This window comes from Schistocerca cancellata, chromosome 1, assembly GCF_023864275.1.
Source record: "Schistocerca cancellata isolate TAMUIC-IGC-003103 chromosome 1, iqSchCanc2.1, whole genome shotgun sequence".
NCBI classification, from domain to species: domain Eukaryota; kingdom Metazoa; phylum Arthropoda; class Insecta; order Orthoptera; family Acrididae; genus Schistocerca; species Schistocerca cancellata.
In genome coordinates, this window is record NC_064626.1 from 1,189,155,175 (window position 1) to 1,189,170,274 (window position 15,100).

General features: G+C 44.3%; 1 non-coding gene across 1 annotated transcript; it reads right to left on the reverse strand.

Moving 5' to 3' along the window:
• Window positions 1-14,790: 14,790 nt before the first annotated feature.
• On the reverse strand, window positions 14,791-14,865 carry Trnat-ugu (transfer RNA threonine (anticodon UGU)). Its single transcript has one exon. It is a non-coding gene; the product is annotated as a tRNA-Thr (tRNA).
• Between the last annotated feature and the right edge of the window lie 235 nt (window positions 14,866-15,100).

Below are 15,100 nucleotides of genomic sequence, written 5' to 3' on the forward strand. Positions count from 1 at the left end.
ATTTTTAAAAAATCAGTTTTTTTCTTCAGAAACTAGACATTTTAGGAACCGATAACATTTCATTTCTACAAATAACTTGGCAATTATTATGACACATTAACTGTAAGCTATTTGTAAATCAACCTGAATCGAGACCAGCAAAAATTTTTCATAAATCACTTACATTACCGGAGTCATGCTCGTTTAGCGTAACGCGAGAATGCTAACGTCAGAGACATGGTGATAAATTACATTCAGATCTAATTCACAGCCGCAGTTAAACCGTAGTCTTTGGACCTACATTTTAGGCCTCTAGACAAATATCTTTGCCTCAGGGCACAGACAAAGACTTTAAGCACGAAAACACGACGCTATATGCATGATTCGAAGACATATGGGGCACACTATTTTCTTTACAATCATGAAGTAGTGACGGACAATACCCATGGTACTCAAGCAGATATTTGCAGGTATTTCCATAATACGATTACAAATACTCGTATTAATTACATTTTTAATGGATTCTTCAATCACTTCTAGGTAGAAAAAATCTATATTTAACGCTGAATAATAAACTGTTTTTGTTCTACTGATCAGTTGAACGAAACCAGTTTACTTGTTATTCAACCTTAAACACTATAATGTTTTCCCTCGTTACCATTATCTTCAATTAAAATTCAAAGTATAAGTTCACTAATATGTCGACGAAGTGGAAAATCTTATTGGACTCGCCTGAGGACTGTTACAGCGGAATAATTACTCACTGAAATGCGTATTGTGTGCTAATGTACGTGACTGAGTAATATATATAAAATTGTGTGTGTGGGGCGGGGGGGGGGGGTGATGTGAGAAGGGAGAGGAACAGTACCATCGACTTTTTTCTCACAAATTAATCACACGAAAACTGTGTACGTTGTGTCATTTATCATAATTTTCCTGCAGCCGTACACATTTTTCACTATGTAAATTCCGTGATTCCATGGCCGCTGAGAATGATTCTTCAGGAGTTCGGGCTGACCACTGGAAAATCACGTCCATGTCTCATACAGTCACAATCAATGAAAGTGCAGTCCCATTCATGCCATCATCATATGTCAACATTGCCGGGAACGTGCCATGCACATGCGCTTCTGGTCGTCATTCAGTATTCGTGGCACCGACCTGGAGGACACTTTTCGCTGTTTTAAGTACACTATTGGCCATTACAATTGCTACACAAAGAAGAAATGCAGATAATCTACGGGTATTCATTGGACAAATATATTATACAAGAACTGTGATTACAATTTCACGCAATTTGGGTGCATAGATCCTGAGAAATCAGTACCCAGAACAACCACCTCTGGCCGTAATAACGGCCTTGATACGCCTGAGCATTGAGTCAAACAGAGCTTGGATGGCGTGTACAGGTACAGCTGCCCATGCAGCGTCAACACGATACCACAGTTCATCAGGTGTAGTGACTGGCGTATTGTGACGAGCCAGTTGCTAGGCCACCATTGACCAGACGTTTTCAGTTGGTGAGAGATCTGGAGAATGTGCGGACCAGGGCAGCAGTCGAACATTTTCTGTATCCAGAAAGGCCCGTACGGGCCTGCAACATGCAGTCGTGCATTATCCTACTGAAATGTAGGGTTTCGCAGGGATCGAATGAAGGGTAGAGCCACGGGTCGTAACACATCTGTAATGTAACGTTCACTGTTCAAAGTGCCGTCAATGCGAACAAAAGGTGACCGAGACGTGTAACCAATGGTACCCTATACCATCACTCCGGGTGATACGCCAGTATGGCGATGACGAATACACGCTTCCAATGAGCGTTCACCGCGATGTTGCCAAACACGGATGCGACCATCTTGATGCTGTAAACAGAACCTGGATTCATCCGAAAAAAGGACATTTTGCCATTCGTGCACCCAGATTCGTCGTTGAGTACACCATCGCAGGCGCTCCTGTCTGTGATGCAGCATCAAGGGTAACCGCAGCCATGGTCTCCGAGCTGATAGTCCATGCTGTAGCAAACGTCGTCAAACTGTTCGTGCAGATGGTTGTTGTCTTTCAAACGTCCCCATCTGTTGACTCAGGGATTCAGACGTGGCTGCACAATGCGTTACAGCCATGCGGATAAGATGTCTGTCATCTCGACTGGTAGTGATACGAGGCCGTTGGGATCCAGCACGGCGTTCCGTATTACCCTCCTGAACCCACCGATTGCATATTCTGCTAACAGTCATTGGATCTCGACCAACGCGAGGAGCAATGTCGCGATACGATAAACGACAATCGCGATAGGCTACAATGCGACCTTCATCAAAGTCGAAAACGTGATGGTACGCATTTCTCCTCCTTACACGAGGCATCACAACGTTTCACCAGGCAACGCCGGTCAACTGCTGTTTGTGTATGAGAAATCGATGGAAACGGTTGTCATGTCAGCACGTTGTAGGTGTCGCCACCGGCGCCAGCCTTATGTGAATGCTCTGAAAAGCTAATCATTTGCATATCACAGCATCTTCTTCCTGTCGGTTAAATTTCGCGTCTGTAGCACGTCATCTTCGTGGTGCAGCAATTTTAATGGCCAGTAGTGTATGAAAAATAGTCCTCAATCCTGCCGCTGCCGCTACAGTTCTTTGTGCCTCGCAGTGCTGCCATCTCTGACATGTATTTAAAAGGAGTGAAAGCGTATTTTAAAACAAATCGCATATTTCTACCTGTTTCTAACCCTGAGAAAAAGTCTCGTAAGTACACTCTAAGGCAGAAATTCAACTCTCCACGTCGGAATTATCTGATGAGACATACACGTGCAGACTAGCAGATGGTTACAATTTCAGAAAAATCGGTGATTTATTCATGAAAAAGAGCTTCAGAAACTTAGCGAATCAATAACGCGTTATTTCACCTCTGACCCTAATGCAAGCAGTTATTCGGCTTGGTACTGATTGCTAGAGTTGTTAGATGCCGTGTTGGTAGCCAACCGCTGTCCCGAGCCTCTCCAGACACGTTATCGCTGGTCGTCGGGTCTCAGTTCGAAGTGGGACTCATCACTGAAGACAATTCTACTCCAGTCAAAGAGATTCCATGCCGAAAACGTGTCTGGAGATACTTCGGACAGCGCTGTGACACCAATCTGACATCCAACCTCAAGCCGAGTAACTGTTTTCATAAGGGCTAGGGGTGGATCAATGTGTTACTGATTCGCTCAATTTGTGAAGCTCTTTCTCTTGAATAAATCATCCAACTTTTATGAAATTGTAATCATTTATTTTTCTGTACACGTACTGATTTCCATTCCATTTGGAATTACAACAACATTAAAACCTTTAAAATGCCAACGGTCTTATGTGAAACAGTCCTTTAAATTAGGCTGAAGGCCTAAAGAATCTTACGCCTTAAGAGCAAAACAACTTTAATTTAAAAATAATCGGCTATAGGCCATACAAGTACAAAAAACGAGAACAGGTTTTTAAAAAAAGGCAGTACACCCAAGGGCGCTCAGATGTTCGAGGGTCGACCTGTAATTTAAACACTAACACTCGCTTAGGTGAGACAGGCAGTCGGGCCAACCACTCACGATCCGACGACAACCCAACCGACCGACAGTCAGCGGACCCACCGACAAGATAACTTCCACTTCACTCGACCAGGCCACAACAGTGAGTTCAACGGAACAACGTAGAAGATATTGGCGCCCACAACCAATTATACATGGAGCTGTCAAACTACACACCGTGCTGGACAGCAACAACACGATGAGGAAACTACACTGCCTGAAATTTACGTCAACCCCAGGGCAGGTAACCGGGACGTTAAAGGCCACAAGGCACAAGATTCCGCTGGTGCACTTCAGTTCAAATAAACAAATACAGTGAAACTCCACGGGAGGGTGGCTAGAATTTTCCAACTTGAAAACCACGTTGTTGCTCGCAGGAATATCTACATCTACATCTACATCTACATCCATACTCCGCAAGCCACCTGATGGTGTGTGGCGGAGGGTACCTTCAGTACCTCTATCGGTTCTCCCTTCTATTCCAGTCTCGTATTGTTCGTGGAAAGAAGGATTGTCGGTATGCCTCTGTGTGGGCTCTAATCTCTCTGATTTTATCCTCATGGTCTCTTCGCGAGATATACGTAGGAGGGAGCAATATACTGCTTGACTCTTCGGTGAAGGTATGTTCTCGAAACTTTAACAAAAGCTCGTACTGAGCTACTGAGCGTCTCTCCTGCAGAGTCTTCCACTGGAGTTTATCTATCATCTCCGTAACGCTTTCGCGATTACTAAATGATCCTGTAACGAAGCGCGCTGCTCTCCGTTGGATCTTCTCTATGTCTTGTATCAACCCTATCTGGTACGGATCCCACACTGCTGAGCAGTATTCAAGCAGTGGGCGAACAAGCGTACTGTAACCTACATCCTTTGTTTTCGGATTGCATTTCCTTAGGATTCTTCCAATGAATCTCAGTCTGGCATCTGCTTTACCGACAATCAACATTATATGATCATTCCATTTTAAATCACTCCTAATGCGTACTCCCAGATAATTTATGGTATTAACTGCTTCCAGTTGCTGACCTGCTATTTTGTAGCTAAATGATAAAGGATCTATCTTTCTGTGTATTCGCAGCACATTACACTTGTCTACATTGAGATTCAGTTGCCATTCCCTGCACCATGCGTCAATTCGCTGCAGATCCTCCTGCATTTCAGTACAATTTTCCATTGTTACAACCTCTCGATACACCACAGCATCATCTGCAAAAAGCCTCAGTGAACTTCCGATGTCATCCACCAGGTCATTTATGTATATTGTGAATAGCAACGGTCCTATGACACTCCCCTGCGGCACACCTGAAATTACTCTTACTTCGGAAGACTTCTCTCCATTGAGAATAAAATGCTGCGTCCTGTTATCTAGGAACTCCTCAATCCAATCACACAATTGGTCTGATAGTCCATATGCTCTTACTTTGTTCATTAAACGACTGTGGGGAACTGTATCGAACGCCTTGCGGAATTCAAGAAACACGGCATCTACCTGTGAACCCGTGTCTATGGCCCTCTGAGTCTCGTGGACCAATAGCGCGAGCTGGGTTTCACATGACCGTCTTTTTCGAAACCCATGCTGATTCCTACAGAGTAGATTTCTAGTCTCCAAAAAAGTCATTATACTCGAACACAATACGTGTTCCAAAATTCTACAACTGATCGACGTTAGAGATATAGGTCTATAGTTCTGCACATCTGTTCGACGTCCCTTCTTGAAAACGGGGATGACCTGTGCCCTTTTCCAATCCTTTGGAACGCTACGCTCTTCTAGAGACCTACGGTACACCGCTGCAAGAAGGGGGGCAAGTTCCTTCGCGTACTTTGTGTAAAATTGAACTGGTATCCCATCAGGTCCAGAGGCCTTTCCTCTTTTGAGCGATTTTAATTGTTTTTCTATCCCTCTGTCGTCTATTTCGATATCTACCATTTTGTCATCTGTGCGACAATCTAGAGAAGGAACTACAGTGCAATCTTCCTCTGTGAAACAACTTTGGAAAAAGACATTTAGTATTTCGGCCTTTAGTCTGTCATCCTCTGTTTCAGTACCATTTTGGTCACAGAGTGTCTGGACATTTTGTTTTGATCCACCTACCGCTTTGACATAAGACCAAAATTTCTTAGGATTTTCTGCCAAGTCAGTACATAGAACTTTACTTTCGAATTCATTGAACGCCTCTCGCATAGCTCTCTTCACACTACATTTCGCTTCGCGTAATTTTTGTTTGTCTGCAAGGCTTTGGCTATGTTTATGTTTGCTGTGAAGTTCCCTTTGTTTCCGCAGCATTTTTCTAACTCGGTTGTTGTACCACGGTGGCTCTTTTCCATCTCTTACGATCTTGCTTGGCACATACTCATCTAACGCATATTGTACAATGGTTTTGAACTTTGTCCACTGATCCTCAACACTATCTGTACTTGAGACAAAACTTTTGTGTTGAGCCAACAGGTACTCTGAAATCTGCTTTTTGTCACTTTTTCTAAACAGAAAAATCTTCCTACCCTTTTTAATATTCCTATTTACGGTTGAAATCATCGATGCCGTAACCGCTTTATGATCGCTGATTCCCTGTTCTGCGTTAACTTTTTCAAATAGTTCGGGTCTGTTTGTCACCAGAAGGTCTAATATGTTATCGCCACGAGTCGGTTCTCTGTTTAACTGCTCAAGGTAGTTTTCAGATAAAGCACTTAAAAAAATTTCACTGGATTCTTTGTCCCTGCCACCCGTTATGAACGTCTGAGTCTCCCAGTCTACATCCGGCAAATTAAAATCTCCACCCAGAACTATAACATGGTGGGGAAATCTACTCGAAATATTTTCCAAATTATCCTTCAGGTGCTCAGCCACAACAGCTGCTGAGCCAGGGGGCCTATAGAGACATCCAATTACCATGTATGAGCCTGCTTTAACCGCGACCTTCACCCAAATCATTTCACATTTCGGATCTCCGTCAATTTCCTTCGATACTATTGCACTTCTTATCGCTATAAACACGCCTCCCCCTTCACTGTTCAGCCTGTCTCTGCGGTATACATTCCAATCTGAGTTTAGGATTTCGTTACTGTTTACGTCTGGTTTCAGCCAACTTTCTGTCCCTAGTACTATATGGGCTTTGTGATCGTTTATTAATGAGAGCAGTTCTGGGACCTTTCTATAGACGCTCCTGCAGTTTACTATTAGCACATTAATATTGTTATTCCCTGTTGCATTTTGCCTACTCCTATCTTGCCGCGTCTCAGGAGGCGTCTTGTCGGGCCTAGGGAGGGGATTCTCTAACCTAAAAAAAACAGCTGACAACTAACTCCAAACGACACAATGTGAACAGTCTTGACTTACTGTTAGATTAAATCAAAACTCAATTTTGGTGTCCAGGGTCGGTGAGTCACGGATCTCCTAGGAATGGGTACAGCCCCATACAATCCAACACCTGGTTGATACCGCCAGCGGCCCCGGCCAAACTACGTTCCGCGGAGAATTCCTCGCTGCTCCACGCCAACCGACCGACTGGTCGCACACCACCCAGCCGGAAACTATACGCGCCAGGTCAAAGATAGTCAAGGTGCGAATATCGATACACGCCGCTGCTGCCACACGCGGAAGGAGAGGATAACAGCATAATCGTGATAACCGCGGAAGACTAAACACAGAATCGCAACGAAGGTTTAATCCAGCACATAGCAAGAGCCACCCACGACTCACTCACTGAAAGAAATGTTTCTAGTCTCTATTTACTCAGCGGGATCAGGAACTGTGATTATAAATAAGTTTTGAGCTCTAACTGGTTAAATTAGATTCAGAAAAAGTTGACACGCAAAACATAATAATATTCTTGACAGTAACAATAATAATGTCCCTATCGTAAACAACATTAGGAGCAGTTCAGAGGCGACCTCTAGAATAAGTTCCCATTGACTGATCTTCCGCCCTGACTTCTAATGATCAAAGTTAAATGCTAGCCACAAAAGTGGAAAATAATCTCACCACTTCCTGCTCTGCTTTGTTAGTATTACGGGCGACACACAAACAGCTACTTCCGCGAAATCTAAGCGAGCCAGGACAGTGTGCAGCCCTCGCGAGTTCACTTCCTATCTGTACCGAAAACATGCATTTAGTTGCAGCCTGGCTGTGACATCATCCGAGGGAGCGCGTAAGCCGTCGTTTGACTGATGCGGACAAAGTGATAGCTCTGTGCTAAGTAAGTCTTTTGTGAAATTTAAACGATGCAGGACGATGTACGAGGTGCATTCAAGTTCTAAGGCCTCCGATTTTTTTTCTAATTAACTACTTACCCGAAATCGATGAAACTGGCGTTACTTCTCGACGTAATCGCCCTGCAGACGTACACATTTTTCACAACGCTGACGCCATGATTCCATGGCAGCGGCGAAGGCTTCTTTAGGAGTCTGTTTTGACCACTGGAAAATCGCTGAGGCAATAGCAGCACGGCTGGTGAATGTGCAGCCATGGAGAGTGTCTTTCATTGTTGGAAAAAGCCAAAAGTCACTAGGAGCCAGGTTAGGTGAATAGGGAGCATGAGGTATCACTTCAAAGTTGTTATCACGAAGAAACTGTTGCGTAATGTTAGCTCGATGTGCGGGTGCGTTGTCTTGGTGAAACAGCACACGCGCAGCCCTTCCCGGACGTTTTTGTTGCAGTGCAACAACGAATTTGTTCTTCAAAACGTTATAGTAGGATGCACCTGTTACCGTATTGCCCTTTGGAACGCAATGTGTAAGGATTACGCCCTCGCTGTCCCAGAACATGGACACCATCATTTTTTCAGCGCTGGCGATTACCCGAAATTTTTTTGGTGGCGGTGAATCTGTGTGCTTCCATTGACCTGACTGGCGCTTTGTTTCTGGATTGAAAAATGGCGTCCACGTCTCATCTATTGTCACAACCGACGAAAAGAAAGTCCCATTCATGCTGTCGTTGCGCGTCAACATTGCTTGGCAACATGCCACACGGGCAGCCATGTGGTCGTCCGTCAGCATTCGTGGCACCCACCTGGATGACACTTTTCGCATTTTCAGGTCGTCATGCAGGATTGTGTGCACAGAACCCACAGAAATGCCAACTCTGGAGGCGATCTGTTCAACAGTCATTCGGCGATCCCCCAAAACAATTCTCTCCACTTTCTCGATCATGTCGTCAGACCGGCTTGTGCGAGCCCGAGGTTGTTTCGGTTTGTTGTCACACGATGTTCTGCCTTCATTAAACTGTCGCACCCACGAACGCACTTTCGACACATCCATAACTCCATCACCACATGTCTCCTTCAACTTCGATGAATTTCAATTGGTTTCACACCACGCAAATTCAGAAAACGAATGATTGCACGCTGTTCAAGTAAGGAAAACGTCGCCATTTTAAGTATTTAAAACAGTTCTCATTCTCGCCGCTGGCGCTAAAATTCCATCTGCCGTACGGTGCTGCCATCTCTGGGACGTATTGACAATGAACGCGTCCTCATTTTAAAACAATGCGCATGTTTCTATCTCCGGAGAAAAAAAATCGGAGACCTTAGAACTTGAATGCACTTCGTACAGTTCTCGCGAGTTCGCTTTCTACTCTTACCGAAATCGCGTTTGGTACCACCCTGGCTGTGGCGTCACCCGTGGTAGCGCATAAGCCGGCGTTTGACTGAGGCGCACCGTATGATAGCTGGATGCGAGAAGTGTCACTGCCTCTCAGGCCTTAATGATGTATGGGCACTGCGGACGGCCGAAGGGAGCACTGCCGTCTCGTTGTATGCCGAGGTAGCAGCATCTAAATGGCCGCTTTCTCGAGCACATGAATTTCAACAAATCCGTCATAAATTAATTTACAATCTTCATAATTTTTGTTCCATAAAATTTCGGGTGTGCAGCCCTATAAGTTCGATTTCAGCTGAATACCGTCCAGCCATCTTCAGAGTGAGTGACGGACGCTCCAGCACTTGCTCCGTCTTTCAAATCCGCGGACCGAACCACTGCGCATGCGGCCACAGATACACAAGGCGCCAGAGACGTTGATCGGCGGTAAAGAGGTGCGACATGAGCATGGAATCAGATCTATGGCTGTGCAGTCGATCCACACGGTGATATCGATGTATCACTGCGAGCTGCACCGTCGCGACGTCTTTGTGAGTTTAATACGAAAAATGCATGAGTCCATGATTTTTCCAAGCTGAAGTCGCTATCTCTATTAATTAAATTAATCGCCAGCCGAATTTCAATTGCTTCTTTCGCTATTGAGTCCCAGAACGATAAAGTCGAGGCTGGAATTTCGATGTTATCGTACAAAGTTGAGTGCCCAGTGTCAATACAGTGCTCTGCCACCGCAAATTAATTATGCTGTAAGAGCCGGGTGTATCAGCAGTGCTCTGTGCCTGTCTCCTGAAGCGCACGTGTCCTCTTTCAGATGTATGAACGGCCGCACTTACAGTGTATCTTGTAAACCCCAGGCTTACGAAGCACCAAATCATCTTTAACGGAACCCAAAAGTGCTGCTGTCTTTGGTTGTGGGCGAAAAAGCACTTTCAGTTTGTGTTTACTGAGGATCCGTCCTATTTTTGACGACAGACTTCCCACGAATGGCAGAAAAGCCATGTTTTTTTAATTAAAAAAGCACTCCGTCTTCAGGCCACGAGTGGTCTACCGAGACCATCCGACCGCCGTGTCATCCTCTGTGGAGGATGCGGATTGGAGGGGCATGGGGTCAGCACACCGCTCTCCCGGTGGTTATGATGGTATTCTTGAGCGAAGTCTCTACTATTCGGTCGAGCAGCTCCTTAATTGGCATCACGAGGGTGAGTGCATCCCGAAAAATGGTAACAGCGCATGGCAGTCCGGATGGTCACCCATCCAAGTGCCGACCACGCCCGACAGCGCTTAACTTCGGTGATATCACGGGAATCGGTGTACCATGGATTTAAAACTTTCCGTATTTTTTCTTATACCCACTGTTGGTTTCATTTGTAGTGTCTTACAACATAATTAATTTGCGGAGGCAATTCTGACGTTACGGCTAATAATGGAAGCATGGCTAAAGAAAAATCAAGACACTTTCATAGGATTTGTCGACCTGGAAAAAGCGTTCGACAATATAAAATGGTGCAAGCTGTTCGAGATTCTGAAAAAAGTAGGGGTAAGCTATAGGGAGAGACGGGTCATATACAAAACAACCAAGAGGGAATAACAAGAGTTGACGATCAAGACCGAAGTGCTCGTATTAAGAAGGGTGTAAGACAAGGCTGTAGCCTTTCGCCCCTACTCTTCAATCTGTACATCGAGGAAGCAATGATGGAAATAAAAGAAAGGTTCAGGAGTGGAATTAAAATACAAGGTGAAAGGATATCAATGATACGATTCGCTGATGACATTGCTATCCTGAGTGAAAGTGAAGAAGAATTAAATGATCTGCTGAATGGAATGAAAAGTCTAATGAGTACACAGTATGGTTTGAGAGTAAATCGGAGAAAGACGAAGGTAATGAGAAGTAGTAGAAATGAGAACAGCGAGAAACTTTACATCAGGATTGATGGTCACGAAGTCAATGAAGTTACGGAATTCTGCTACCTAGGCAGTAAAATAACCAATGACGGACGGAGCAAGGAGGCATCATAAGCAGACTCGCTATGGCAAAAAAGGCATTTCTGGCCAAGAGAAGTCTACTAATATCAAATACCGGCCTTAATTTGAGGAAGAAATTTCTGAGGATGTACGTCTGGAGTACAGCATTGTATGGTAGTGAAACATGGACTGTGGGAAAACCGGAACAGAAGAGAATCGAAGCACTTGAGATGTGATGCTATAGACGAATGTTGAAAATTAGGTGGACTGATAAGGTAAGGAATGAGGAGGTTCTACGCAGAATCGGAGAGGAAAGGAATATGTGGAAAACACTGATAAGTAGAAGGGACAGGATGATAGGACATCTGCTAAGACATGAAGGAATGACTTCCATGGTACTAGAGGGAGCTGTAGAGGGCAAAAACTGTAGAGGAAGACAGAGATTGGAATACGTCAAGCAAATAATTGAGGACGTAGGTTGCAAGTGCTACTCTGGGATGAAGAGGTTAGCACAGGAAAGGAATTCGTGACGGGCCACATCAAACCAGTCAGTAGACTGATGACAAAAAAAAAAGTATCTGCTGTGGAGAGTATCCGTTGGCTTCAAATTCTCAGGTGTAGAAGCTCGTCCTCCAGACTGCTCCCGTCAGGAATGACGTGTGCTCTGTGTACCATTGCTCTGAGTACACCCAACGTCTGCCAAGGATGGTGGCAGCTGCTTGCAAGTAAATGTAAATCTGTACGGGTCGGTTTTCGATATACTGTACGTCCCAATACATTTTTAATTTTTTATTCACTAACGAATTTATTGAACAGACCGACGGTGTCGCTATGGGTAGTTCTTTGTCGCCCTTGGAGGCCAACATTTTTATGGAGGACAAAGCACTGGAATCTGCTAGATTGAAGCCCACAGTGTTTTGGAGGTATGTTCATGTCACGTTTGTAGTGTGGCCTCATGGCGAAGACAGCTTAAATTAATTTTTAAATCATCTGAATTCCATCCACAGACAAATTCGGTTCACGATGGAAGTCTCAGAAGATAGATAACTTCCATTTTTGGATGTTTTGGTACAGCACATAGATGACAGCACTTTGGGATATGGGGTATATCGAAATCCGACCCATACGGATTTATGTTTACGTGCAAATAGCTGCCACCATACTTCGCAGACGGTGAGTGTACTCAGAACTCTGATACACAGAGCACACGTCATTGCTGACGACAGAAATCTAGAGGACGGGATTCTACACCTGAGAAAAGTTTTTGAAGTCAACGTGTATTCTCCAAAGCAGATACGTAAGGCACTACAAATGAAACCAACAGTGGGTACAAAAAATTCAGATGAAGACACGAAAAGTTTTAAATCCATAGCATTTCTGCCAGGCGTGTGAATCCTGTCATAAAAAATAGGACGGATTCTGAGTAAACACAAACTAAAGTGATTTTTCGCCCACCACCAAAGACAGCAGCACTCCTGGGTTCCATTGAAGATTATCTGATGCTTCGGAAGCCTGGGGTTTACACGATCCCCTGCGAGTGTGTCCTTTCATACATCGGACAGACGACACGTACAGTCCAGGAGAGATACACAGAGCATTGCAGGTACACCCGGCTGTTACAACCTAATAAATCTGCGGTGGCAGAGCACTGTATTGAGACTGGGCACTCTATGGTGTATGCTAACGTCGAAATTTTAGCCTCGACTTTGTCTTTCTGGGACTCAGTAGCGAAAGAACGAATTGAAATTCAGTTGGGGACGAATTTAATTAATGGAGATAACGATTTCAGCTTGCACAAATCATGAAATCCGGCAATTTTCGTAATAAACTCACAGTCCTCGTGACAGTGTAGCTCGCAGTGGAGCATCTACATCACCGTGTGGATCCACCGCGCCGCCATAGTTTTAATTCCATGAATATGTCATACCTCTTTGCCGCCGATCAACGTCTCTAGCGCCTTGTGTATCTGTGGCCACATGCACAGTGGTTCGGTCCGCGGGTTTAAAAGGACGGAGCAAGTGCTGGAGCGTCAGTCGCCTCGGCTCACTCTGAAGATAGCTGGACGGTATTCTGCCGAAATATTACAACAGGAATTCGAATTTATGCGGCTGCACGCCCGAAATTTTATGGAACAGTCTTTGCGCCGCGAAAATACTAAGATGCACTTCATAAATTTTGTTTGAAAGGGGTTAAGTTGGCTTTAATTACAGAGAAAGTTTAAGCTCGACTGCATTTAAGCTTTTAGAATTTTTAGGATGGAACGTGTCCTCTGAACTACAGTTTTGGGACCTTGTATTGATTGTTATTTATATCCAAGTCTTGGAACTTGTTATAGCTTTATTACGTAATGGATTGCATCAGGCGCTGCAATCAAAACTTTCTATCATTAATATAAATGTTACTTAATCTATTACAAAGAAGGAGTTTTTGTTCCAATTCTAGTTTTCAGTAAATTAGTCGAAAACTATTAGAAGTAGCTTAATGGGTGATACTTAGTTAAGCCATGTATATCGAACTGACGCTTCATATCAATTTTCATCTTTCTAAATCTAATACTTAGCGCCTTCTATTTTTCGTAAAAACGCCAATTTTGACCAAAATATTTGCTCTGATAAAGTTAAGACATATAACAGTTGATTTTGACATACATTTGCACATTATGAACAATTTTTGGCTTTCTAGCTTCGTTATTTAGAACCACTTGTTTTTTGTTTAAAACGATGTATTTCGGGAGTTATATCCATCCTATCACTCTGAGATTTAACAATTTAAACATTAAAACAATGAAGCATATGTTAACAAAGTTTGGAAAAGCAACTTTAATTTTTAATTCCATCCTTCGATTACTGTGCAAAGTACGCAACGCACGGGCGCGCTATGATGACGTGGTGCTAGTCCCGGCACACTCGCTCGCTTCTGTATCTCTAAAATGATACAGCACTTGTTTCGCCACAACTTGTGTATGTAAGGTCAGATATTCTGAGACACGATTATGTGCAAGTAGTATTCATTAACCTAGATAAGTGAAATCTTAGCTCGTGCATGGCACTAGCCATTGCAATATCTAAATAAATTGTACTTGAGTTTACCCTTTGAGGTGTTTCTTGAATACTGTTTAGTGTTAAAATGCAAGGTGAACATTAATAAAACCAACAAACTACAGCAACGGGTTTCTGACTGGAAATGGAGGAAGAAGGGTCCTTATGAACATGAGTCCGGAAAGGAACGGTGTGCGTGAAACGACAATAAATCGTCCCGGAACGCACAACACAGTTGCACCCCATCCATGTGACAACAGATGTTCAAACTGGACTCCATGGGATGCAATGAACGCGTTCACATATCGCATCATGGGTTGCCGCAGTCTTTCGCACGTTCCGGCCTCTCTCCGAATAGCGTCACAGGCGTCGTGAACACGCTGTTGAAGGGTCTGCACATTAGGAAATGATTCGACACTCACAGCGCTTTTCAGATGCCCCCGGAGGTCAAGATCCAGGGGATTTAACTCCAGTGATCCAGCAGGCCATGCTATAGAGCCGCCGCTTCCTATCCAATGTCCGGGAGAAACTATATATGACGGTAGTATCTGTTCCCGAAAGAACAGTTACCGCGGATGACCATGCAGCTTTGCTAGAAATGAAATGATAATTAAATGGACACCCTAGCTGCAAACAGGCGTTGATGTACTTCATTGGGGACATGTTGAAAATGTGTGCCCCGACCGGGACTCGAACCCGGGATCTCCTGCTTACATGGCAGACGCTCTATCCATCTGAGCCACCGCGGGCACAGAGAATAGTGCGTCTGCAGGGACTTATCCCTTGCACGCTCCCCGTGAGATCCACATTCCCAACATGTCCACACCACTACATTCGTAGTGCGCCTAATAGATGTTTGCCCATCATACTCATTACTCGTGGTAGATTAATCTACCAAGCCCCGTACGAGTTCGGGCATAGCGTGTGCGTTCGCACAAGAAGGTCAGTGGCCGGGAAGCCATTTTTAACTATATATGACGGTAGT